This window comes from Heliangelus exortis, chromosome 2 (assembly GCF_036169615.1).
Source record: "Heliangelus exortis chromosome 2, bHelExo1.hap1, whole genome shotgun sequence".
NCBI classification, from domain to species: domain Eukaryota; kingdom Metazoa; phylum Chordata; class Aves; order Apodiformes; family Trochilidae; genus Heliangelus; species Heliangelus exortis.
Window position 1 is genome coordinate 50,772,648 of NC_092423.1, and position 11,301 is coordinate 50,783,948.

The 11,301-nt window shown below is 39.0% G+C and overlaps 1 protein-coding gene across 2 annotated transcripts in view; it reads left to right on the forward strand.

Moving 5' to 3' along the window:
• Positions 1-11,301, forward strand: part of LSM5 (LSM5 homolog, U6 small nuclear RNA and mRNA degradation associated) — a 591,871-nt gene that overhangs the window by 484,259 nt on the left and 96,311 nt on the right. The gene's annotated exons all lie outside the window — the stretch shown is intronic.

Sequence of the window (11,301 nt, forward strand, 5' to 3'; positions counted from 1 at the left end):
TTTCCACAGTCAGCAGTAATGTATTCCCATTCCACATTAATGCCCAGTGATATTTAATTTTAATATCAGAAAGACACTGAGTTTTCCAGTCACTCCACAAAGAAACAATACAAGGAACTGCCAGGTGTAATGTCTCAAAACAACTTGAATATGGGAAAACAAAGTTTTGTATTTTAAGTTTCAAGTAGCACTGAAGTTTAGCTGAGATTTTGCGTGCCAAGTTTCAGCTTAAAGGGATTTTTTTTTGGCTGCAGTATAAGCCCTGGAGAATAGGAAGCATTCTAGAGGAAGCATCAAATCACACTTAACTACTGTATGGCAGAGCAAGTGGCTGTGTTACAATGCAATCACTCAATAAGATAATTTCTTATGTTAGCATTTTAATTAAAATATAGAATATTTGCCTCCATCTTACTCTCTACAATTTTCTCTTTGTAATACACAGACAGACAAAATGCAGAAAGCACAGAGAAAATAGGATCAGAAATCCTTGCAGGCTTGAAGGCTTGACTCAAAAGCTTTATGAGAAATATGGCAAATAAAACCAGAGTTAATGATTCCATAAACATTTATTTCAAGGAAATATTAACACCAGTCCCTAAAATGTTTCTAGGCAATAAACTATAAATAACACCTATTATTAATGTAATGATAAAAAATGTCATTTACCACACATTTGCAGTACTCTAGTTAAATACATTATTAAACAGCATCCCAGTATGGATTAACACTGAACAGAAGCTCCAGATGTAGAGATGTTTCCCTGTGGTTTTATCAGCAGCAGCACGGTTGGTGCTAGCCCAACCCTGATCCCATTGTGGACAGGGCCTTTGGCTTGCTTTGTTTGTTTTTTGGATGAATAATAACACTTGAGCAGACTTCTCACTGGGTTTGGTGCTTTGATCAAAACACTTTCCAGTGGGCACAAAATCTGCCTCTAATGTTTGCACCTAAGCTTTCATTTTAAAGTAAATCACTGGGGTGAGACCCTGTCAATCCAGCCTTGCATACTGCTCTCTCCAGCCAAAAATGGCCTCACAGATTGTCCCCTAAAGGGTCTTGAGCCAAAAGAAAAACAGGCCCTCTCTCATCCATGCCAACAAATGCTCTAGGAGCCTTCTCTGCACCTCCTTCCCTCACTGCCTTCCCCCAGGCAGCATCTTTGCTCAGACCAGAGGCAGCAGTGGGGGAATAGATGGGCATCAGGCAGCATATGGCAGGAGCCGATAACAAGTGCCAGTCCACTTTTGACACTAGAAAAGCTCCTGAGGAGAGAGGGTTTTCTGCACTGACCATCCACTTCTCCACCATGACACATTGTTCTGGGGTGAGAAACGGTGTCTTATCCAGCAGGTTTCTTGAAAAAGATGAACAACCTGGCACAGACAAGCACTGCCTGAAGAAGTGCTCAAAGCTTTTCTGCTCACTTCAGTTAAAGGCGATCTCCTCCCTGGGGCCCACATAGGTGTGTTTTGCAGGAAAGCATTACTGATGCTATTGCAGAGGATCAGGCAGGGCCACGAAGGCTTCTTTTACTCTCTCCAGTCATCACAGCCCTCAGGTGTTTAAGCAATCAGCAACCTTTCACCTGAAGGCAGTAACACTTCAGCCTGGATGACAGACTCCTCGAAATGGGAATTTTTATCACTGATGTCTTGGTGGTGGTAGACATGCTCTAGGTTATACGAGATCATGTCTCCCTCTAGTGACTGAATGTTTGTATTTTTGAAAGCCGTGACCCCAACTTTACAGACAATTTTAAACGGGCTGTAAAGTACACATCTAACGATCTATCCCTAGATTTAACTCTCTTTTCTTTCACTCCTGACGGTACACCAAGGCATGAATTGGATTTTGCTTAAAACTATCCAATTATTAGCAAAATCAGAGGACTTCTCTGTAGGCATTGTGTCTCTGTCATACTGGGCTTTGAAACAAAAAAGCAGTATCTGACCAGGAGGAACGATAGAACTTGACTAAACATTCATGCTATTTATTTTCTACTGGCAGCTAATCTTTGTCCAAACATTTAAATCCAGACAGTGATATTTAGCAGGAACTCTACTAAAACTATCACTTGTGCTTGTTACAGATATGAGGATCACTCTTTCTTATTTGGCAAGCTAGAAGACACATACTTATCCGCACCAATAAAACAGTAGCCCGATTTGTTTTCAAAAGACACAGAGAGAAAAAAAAAAAAAAAAAAAAAAAGAGGAAAAACGTGTTTAAAGTTTCATCAGCTGAAGATAAGAGTGGAGCTAAGATGATCAGAGAAGAGCTTCACAAAAAGGCCTGCCATGCTGCCTTCTTCTCTGCCTTACTCCACAAACAATAAAATACTTCACAGTGATATTAAAGAGCAACACACAAAGCATCAGATAGAAAAGATGTCCTGGGATTTAAAAAAGTGAAGTCTTTTTATCTTTAATCCTACTAATTTGAAGCACCATACAAAGCATGGTAAGTACAAATCAACAAATGGAAGTGGAACATAGGACATCAGAGTGAACAAAAATATAGTGCCATGGCACATGACAAGGATGAGCACTGGGAAGAGAGGAAAGGCAACACAATATTTCACAGGAGGCATGTCATGTTCTTCACACAGAGACACACAAGTAGAAAAATTACAACATACCTGAGTTATGCTGGGAAGAAAATCATTGCAAAAAATTTTTTTTAAAACTCCACTGGAAGCTGAAAAATAAAGCAATAGAGGACAAAGTCAACTTCAAATTCATATTTCCTCTCAAAATTTTAAAGTTATTATTATAAATATATATTTGATTAAGCAGGTGAAATTACTGTTTTTCCATGTGTTTATTGAATAAGTTTCCCACACATAAAATCAATTTAATTTTGCATTTAGCATAATTATTTTCTCATTTATAGTGGCCCTGAACTTGCCTAAATCCACATGTACACTGTAGGAACATTGAGAGCTCAACAATTTTGGGATTTCTCCTGACTAAGAAAACAGGGCTTAGTTCTGCAACTGTCAATATGTTTGGCCTCAGATCTTCATCTTCCCATGAAGCATGAGAAAGAAACCTTTCTACCAACTCTTATAATTATCTGAATTTCATGTTATCCTGCTTGATCCCCTGGATCTTTCACAGAAAAGAGGACAAGACATTGTGACTTAAAATCTACAGAAAATTATAAAATTTGGAAGTGGGATTAGTGCCCAGAGCTAGATGCCAAACCCATGGAGTTCCTTAAGCTGTTTCTATCTAATTGCAAAAGTGTTATGCCAGTACATTATGTGGTCTGAGGTATTTCTTTTTTTTTTTTTTTTTTTTTTTTGATAGTAGTAATAGTCATAATAGGACTGCAATGCTAAAGAGAAGCCCTTGAAACTTCCAAAAAAATGCAATATGCTCCTAGTCTGGCTTCTTGGATGTTTGTTTTTTTTTCTTTCTTAGTCAACTCTAGTTCAGCTTTTTATCTCAGCTCTAATCTGGTCTTGCTACAAAACAGTAACTAAACCTAACCTTGTGCCTCTCATCTCAGGATGTTTGTAGGTTTCTTTAGCTATAGTGTAAAAATGTGAAATAATAAAAATATAGGGGTTTGAGGGGTTTTTTTGTTTGGCTGGTTGGTTGGTGTTCTGGGTTTTTTTGTTTTGTTTTTTTCTGAAATAATTTTGTACGGTATTTACCTTTCAGTCATCTGTGTTCTGCAATTTACTTCCGCAAAAGAAGCTACCCGCTGGAGCAATAGTATCTCCATACTAGAAAAAAAAAACTAGAAAGGATAAAGAAATAGAGCAGTTTTACAAACCTTCCAAACAGCACAACCAGTCACCCCTGCAGCCAAAATCAAGAAGCTGTTGCCGAACACCTCATGAGCACATCACAGCGCGGCTCCACCCGTTCACTTTCTTCTACCTATAGGTGGCACCAGTTATGCTCGTAACATCTCAGCGCCTTCTCGCCGCTACTTCTGTGGACCTTGTCTGCAGCTTGTTATCCGATTTCTCCCTTTCTGTCGGTAGAGGTGTTAATCACAAACTTTAAACCCATTCCGAAGCAGCTACGGACAAACTAAGCGTGCATTTATAAAGCAAGAAGCAAACTCTCCCCACGTCTGTCAGCTTGGGCAGCTCCGCTGCCTGGGTACCCATCCCTGCCCTCCCTCTGTCCCCAAGGGTTGGGGCCAAATGGTGGCTGATACCAGTCTGAATCCCACTTCTCAGGAAAAGTGGCTTTATAAACCTTAGGGTGCATTTAACATTGTTCTCCCAGACCTACCTCTGCTCGAGAGAAGCAGCAAACCCATCAGGCTCCCCAGTCACGCAGTTATCAACACACGGCTCACTGAAGCTCACCCAAAATTTGACTGTGCAACGTTGACTAGTATTTGAGCCACAGACCTTTCTAAATTTTAAACATTAAGATAAATGACAAATAGTTTTCCCATCAGAGGAAAAAATTCACAATGTCGGTAAAAAGCCAAGAGACTGAAAAATGGTGCTGTTCAAGAAGGCAAATCCATACAAATTGTTAAGATTAAAATGTTAAAATTAATCATGTTGATAATATCCTTTTTTTGTTGTTGTATTTAATTTTTAACATTTTACACATTTAACACGAATTAAATAAAATATTGTGCCAAAATCATTAGTTTGAGTTATAAAGCCTTAAACTCTTCTTGAAAATATTAAAAGGGAACATCTCAAGAAAATATTTTTTTCACCCAGAAATGTTTCAGGTTAAATCAGAACAACCAGAAATGATCCTTTCTAACAAGGAGGTTTTGTTATTGCTTCAATAAGCCTCCATTTTCCAAAAGGGAAAACAAAGAATTAAAATTCAAATGTCAGACTAACTCTGTGTCCCATTTCTTTTTCGTGTGATCTGCTACATTTTAACCTTCTGTTGCCTTTCATTTTGTGCTTCAGTCTTTTTAGTTTCTTTTTTGTTTGTTTGTTTGGGGGGTTGTGGATTTTTTTTGGGGGGGGTAGTGGTTGGTTTTTGTTTTGTTTTTTGTTTTATTTTGTTTTTATTATGTTTTTTGTTCTTATGTTTAATTTTTGGTTTAATTCTGAGAGCCAAAATTCTGGAGAACAGTTTCATAATTAGATTTTCACCTCTCTCCCCCAACGCTGGTGATCATGGCCTTTAAAAAAGCAGGTTACCCTTAACATCCTGCTCCATCCATCCATCCATCCAGAAGTAACTACAACGAAGACCTTATTTTAGACACATGCAAAACTTCTTCAAACAGCCCTGGAACTTCCCCAGGTTGCTCTGCCCAGCTGTATGCCCAGCACACAAGAAGAGGCAGAGTAAAGATGGATCAGGCTATAACACCTACTTAGGGAAGGACTTATTTCACCCAACTTAAATAACCTAAACTGGAGATATCCAGCTGAAACCATCTATAAGATCTCTCAGTATTCAGTAGAGAGTGGTGATCCATCTCAATGTGCAGCAGTTTCCCAAAGGGTGAAATTTCTTCCAGAAATGTCTCTCGAATGCCTTCTGAAGCAGCCTACAGAGCTGGTTTATACTCTGCTTGTCACATTTAGCTGGTGTGGCTGACCTGAAGGCAGAGACCCCATGCACGTCCCCTGAATGCAAGGCTGCTTTGGGGAACAGAGCACTCAGAGGTGGCTGGATGTCTCCTTCCCCTCTGCTGTCACCAGGCAGTCACCATCTATGTGTCCAGGGTTTTAAATTTCACATCATTTTTTGGGTGGTTTGTTAGGTGCTTCTGAGCCCTGCTCTTTACTCTTCGCTTTAGCCCCCAGGGCAAAGCTATATACTGTAGTTATGTACTATGTACTGCAATTACCAGGCTTTTCTTTTTTAAAACAGGCCAAGAAATATGAATACAAAGTACTGTATTGTATGCTAGCACAGTCACAAAAGCTAAGGAATCATAATTCATTCTTATTTCAACATTATTTAGCCTGCCTTCCAGTCATTTTATTTAAATGGTTAGTCATTGTGCAGCTTACTTTTTTTTTTTAAAGAAAAAAGAAAAAAAGAAAAAAAAAGAAAATATCTGGTTTAACACATCTTAGCTCTGTTAAACTACCTTTTACACATGAATTGGTGTGAATTTTATTGCTGTATTTTCCCAACTTATTAAAAGGGCTGTACTTTACAAATAAAACTGCAGGATGGATTTATTATTTACAATCTTAGTCCTAGCCTTCATATCTACTTAATATGTGTAAAGTGTTTAGTTTTCCAATGTAGTCCAGCTGCATCACTGGAATCAAACTTGTAATTGTCTCATTGGGATTTAAAACCATTATAGTTGTGCTTTTATGTTCTCTTTTGTTTTGCTTGAATCACTTTTTCAGGTCTATGAAGTACAGCTGGCACAATAAAAGTTTGATCAATGCATAACCAATGCAGTGTATATTTCTTCCAGATATATAAAACCCAGGTGAAAAATGTTAATCTATGAAAATTATCTTTGTCAGCTACTTATTCTTGGAATTTAAATCTGTTTCAATCTTGAGGTATATGGTTTGGCCTGGGGTTTTCCAGTCTGGATTTTTCAACATTTCTTGTAATGTGTACATTTGACATATTAAAATGAACGATTGCCTGATGTAAAGTTTCAATTACCAGGGCAGATTTTTTCCTCATACTGTGATACTTGAATAAAATTATCCCAGTACCGCAGGAGTTAGCACTGGAAAAAGCCTACACAAGCAGCCTTTATTTTCTTACCAATTTAGGATCCTCTCATGCATCATTGACATTGATGGTTTTGGATCATCTAGTCAAATCCTTTATGCCTAGAAGTCACGCTTTGGGCGTACAGGAAATCACCAAACCCCTGCCAAGAAACGGAAAAATAAAACTATTCAGTTTTGGCAACATGAACTGGTCTCCATGTTCTGGAGTACATTAACCTGGTAGACAATTAATTCTCATTCCCTCACACCGATTAAGTGGCCTTCTCCACCTGAAGCCTGACTCTTCTGGAATTGCAGGTGAGCCAGGAATTCAGACTCTGGCCTCCAGGTAACATTTATTATAGTACACAGTGCACCCTTTTAAAGTAAAATGCAAAATAAAGTAGAAAACAGATAAAATTTCATTATATACCTTTTTGATAGTAGGTTTTATAAATAACACTGTATAAAAACATTGTAGGTGTATTAACATAAAACTGCAGAGCCAGCTTAAAGGTGGTGTTGCCAGAACTCACGGTTTCAGCAAGTTTCACAATATTTGCTGTTTGTCTTTGAAAGCTCAGCTTCAGGATTTAAATGATTACATTAGGCTCAGAAGCAAGACCATAGATAAAGTGGACTAGATTTATAAATAAATTTGAAAGCCAGCTTCATAGAAGAGAATGCTGTTAGCAACTTAGACCCCAGACTCCTCTGTTCTGTTCATGTCATACTTGGCCAAAACCTAACTCTTTATGGTTACAGAACATTTGACTATCATTAGGAGCATTCAGGCATGTAAGCTGTACATACACCCTAAGAGAAAGCCTCTCACAGCCACACATTAACATTAAGGAATGACCTCAATTTATAAAGGTGTCATGGCCTGAGTGATGAGCAAGTGTGGACGTCCTACACTGCCTGTGCAATAAGTCTGGTCTGTCTGCATGTGCAACAGAGAGTTTCTTTGTGAAGGCATGCAAAAAGACAGAGTCCCTAGTAGCTATAAGAAGGCTCTCCTAGACACCCTTCAGATAGGTTTCACAAACATGTCTACAGGAACAGAACTTGCATCAAAACATAAAGATGACTTGACCAACAGTGTGAGGTGAAACACCTTTATCTACAGTAGACTTGACTACTCTGAGTGCAGTGGAGGCTCTCATACCATCCAACACAAGTGAAATTTTCTAGACAATATTTAAATTTCTTCTTTCTGTTTATATAAACCTTATCGTGAGACTTAGGTTTCTAGAGCTTATATTTGTATTTATACACTGAAGACTCATATTTTGTGAATGTGATGAAATAAATAGTTAATATCCGTAGGAGTTCAAAGCTTTCCTTACCCTAACTTCTACCATACAATGCATATACTTGGGATGTGCAAATATAATCATACAAATTTCAATCAATACTCACTAGAATAATTTTGTCATTCTACTGTACCCTGTCATCAGATATGGGTGTAGCAAGAACATATTGACTAGTACCATATGTCCCATTTATTTCCTAGAGCCAAAAAACCCACAAGTCAATCACTATGATCATTCAAGGGAGATGTAATTCACTAATGCCACTAAACTAAGAGAAAGCCCCCAGATATGTTTTGAAATATTAACTTTCAACATACACTAAATACATAGCTTTTTATTTACTTCTCAACAGAAATTTCCAACAAATCTTCTATAATATATACTGTGTAGAACGCTTCTAGATTGTCCCTTGATCTCTGGGAGCTTTCTAAAATCACCTCATTTCTTGACTTTTGTGATCTGAAACACAACTAATTGCAGAGGATCATGTTCTGGCCACCCACTCTGGATTGCCAGATTAGGCATTGTTGCTCCTGCTCCCAGATGACTGTGTACAGATCTCCAAACTTCTTAACCCTTTCTAGTATTTAGGTCATAACTGTTCTCTTCAAAACAGTCCCCAGACTTTCTAAAAAATCTAATCAACATCACCCTTGCATCGTTTTCTACATAGATAGTGAAAAAAATAATACTTGCCTTAATAAAGAAACCTCCCCATTCATGAAAATCAGTGGGCCTCAGTGAGCCTGGTATTCTTGAAAGTTGGACTTGGGATTTTGAAAATGCAGATTCATGCTATGAATCTCTATGTATGAGACCCTCCTCAAGAAGTGGTTTCCGACACCCTCCTCATAACTTCCCATTCCCACTGCTTCTCTGTGAAAGATTACAGCTTCTCTTTTGTGACAGTGCTTGTGTGTTTATAAAGAACACTATTTTTTTCAATTCCTTTTTGAAAAAAAAAATTATTTCACATAAATAAAAGAATGGCAGTGAAGAACAGGCTCCAGTGAAGAAGTGGAGGTTGGATAGAGAGGAAATTTCCTAAAATGGTTTTGCAAATAAATGTTTTATAAAGTAGCATTTAAAAATAAATTATTTAGGCCTTGTAGGTTCAGAGAACAGCAATGTGAGGTTCTCCCACCCTTAGACCTCATCCTAGGACCACATCCCATCATGAGAGGATGGGAGCTAGAGAATCAAATGCTGTATCCATTCTGACATATGTCATCCTGTTTATAAAAATATCTTTATCCATTCTAGCTCTTCCTATCATACTGAGACTTGATTTGTAAAGATTTTGGTCCAATAGAACTTTTGTGGAGCAGTTCCATATTTTTGACTATAGAGATGATTATGTGAATAACAAACTTCAGCAACAGAACTGCAGAGAGAACTGCTCCCATAATTTAGATGGTGTGAGGTTTTTTTGAAGCTTAGTCCAAAATGTGCTAATTTAAGGCAAATTATTTTTCTTTCACAGCACAATAATTGTTAATTGTTAATATTTGCAGGCACTACGAGGGGACACATTGGAGGCAGAGTAGTAGACTTGTTAATTTATTTTACCAGTGGGATACAATGGTTCCTCAGCACCTCTTTTCTCTCCTAAAAGGAAGAGGCCTGAGGAAAAAATGTACTGTACATCTTTCAAACTTCTGCTTTCTGCCATTTCTTTAAAGACCTACAGCACCATTCGTAATGCTGCACTCCCTATAACTGTTCCTTTATCATGTATAATACAGGAAACAAAATGTACAAAGCAGGAGGGAAAATACATTTTCAACTATACTTGGCCTTACATCTCTTATGAGAAAGATGAGAGCGGCAGGTTCTGGAGGCTGAAAGACAAATGCTTAACCAACAGAAATGCTGTGTGGAGATTTCCTTCCATACACCTTCCAATCTAAACCACCACAAAGCTTTCCCCACCCACAGTCATCATAATTAAAAAGGAGAAGACAGTTCAACCTCCATTCTCATTCCAATCTAAACATCTGTTCTGAAGCAACCCCCCAGAAAAAAAACCTTTAAAGCCACTGTTAGCCATAATTATGTTGTTCTTTGGCCAGGTCTTCCACTAACTAGGAAGTCAGCTCCTACAGGATGCCAAACCACCACCAGATGTTTCTCTGAAGGCCATTTTTCCAAGCTCAGAGAACAATTTAGATGAAGTTGCAAACCTTGTGTTAGGAAACCCAAAAAGCCAACTTCCAGCCTGTGGTCCTTGAAATGACTTTCTCATCCCCCTGTTTTGCCATGTTCTCTCCTTCCCACTGAAACTCGTTACAGCATGTCTTGTTGGTAGGTGATGGATCAGGAGAGAAACCACAAGGCTGTACTGCATATGCATGAGAACAAGATCTAATGAGAGAAACAAGAAGGCAGAAGTTGGTTGTGTAAGACCTGCAGCAAATGCACGAGCCTTGTCTGATCGTGCTCTTCTCTGTGAGTATGTCTTTGCCTTTAGATGCCTGCATTGTCTCACAGACCACAGTTGTGTTTGGTTCTGTGACTGAAAGGAAATTTCTTGGGGTTTCCCCTTCTCTGGAAGTCCCCTGGTTAATGCTGCTGTTGCTGGGAAACTCTGTGCAGCCTTTGCTCTGGTTGTGGGCTGAACCCTCTAGTCTTGATCTTTAATCATCTTTTCCCTGACCTCTCCACAAGGCTTGCCTTTGGAACCCTTTTCCCTGGGGTGAGGAAGATACCTGCTTGCATAAGTAAAACATTTTGATGAATCTCTCAGCCTCTCTCAGGCTGACAGAGCTGCCAGGACTCTGCCTCTGCATCAGGGTACTGGTGTTTTCTGAAGAATACTGCCAAGTGGCCACGGACTAGAGTCGTGTCACTGACACTGCCTGGGCTCAGGCCGATCCCAGCCATGAAGAACACAGAAGAAAACATGAAGAGCTGATTAAATAAGCCTTCTCACAAGGAGACACCTTGTTCTCTGCCTCTCCCTATGTTCAAGGGACATCAGCCATCTCACGGGGTGTAGATATGAAGTATTCTCAAACATGAATGAGTGAAGATTGGTGGTGATGTTGCTTCAGAAAAGTTTGAGCTGGAAGCTCCAAGCTCCTCTAGAGCTTGGAGCAAGTATTTCTTTCTGAATGATACTGAAAACAGTAAGTTATTGCAACACCTACAATGAGGCTCCTTCCTACAAAGCACCTGCCACAAAGCTGAACTCCCCAGGTCTCTCCATGGCCAGCAATGGGGAAACAGGCACCATGGAGAGAAAGGCATAATCCAAGACCCTACTACCACAGCTCAAGACAGCTCTCTAAAAACAGTTTTTCTTTTTCTCTTCATAGATGATACCCTGGAAGATGAGGCCAT